Source organism: Apostichopus japonicus, chromosome 3, assembly GCF_037975245.1.
Source record: "Apostichopus japonicus isolate 1M-3 chromosome 3, ASM3797524v1, whole genome shotgun sequence".
NCBI classification, from domain to species: domain Eukaryota; kingdom Metazoa; phylum Echinodermata; class Holothuroidea; order Aspidochirotida; family Stichopodidae; genus Apostichopus; species Apostichopus japonicus.
The window spans coordinates 3,935,678-3,936,395 of NC_092563.1; positions in this window are offsets into that span (position 1 = coordinate 3,935,678).

The following is a 718-nucleotide window of genomic DNA, read 5'->3' on the forward strand; positions in this document are numbered from 1 at the left end:
CACCTTTATAATTCTTGTCCATAAAACATGCTTTTTATTTCATTATTCATCGTTTGGTCATATATGCTGAGTATACTGAGTAGGTATAGTCTTTGCAACACTTTGCTGCAAATTTTAGTATTCTATCGTACAGTATAATGGTCCTCAATATCCTGGAACTGCTTTGAAACAGGTCTATTAGAGTCATAAGTTATCTCGCTGTTTTTCAAAAAGTATGAAATTTGGTAAAAAAAATCGAACTTTTAAAAAATCCACAATCAATCCCGTTAGCGAGCTACCCCGAGGTGGAGCTGAGTTTTAACCCCGAGAAACACCATAATGGTCCATAAATGTGGCTGAAATTAATACATGGGGTACTGAAGATAATCGAAAATAACTAAACAGGTTTTTTAGAGTCATAAGTTATCGATATGTAATTCTTAACATCGATCGAAAATAGAAACTATAAAAGTTCCATAATCAATCGCTTACTGAGCTGCTACCCAAAGGTGGAGCAGAGTTATAACCTCGAAAATCATCCTAATTGTCCATAAACGTGGCTGAAATAAATAAAAAGTGTTTCAACAGAATCTGGAATACATACCTAGTCATTTCTATAGCCTCTTTACCTCTTTGCAGAAAGAAACACCAATTGAGATTTTCATTATACGAAGCTTCCGTATCGCTTTTATACGCTAGGTAGAGCTTATTTTGGTGGGCGCAGCTGATTTACATGTCA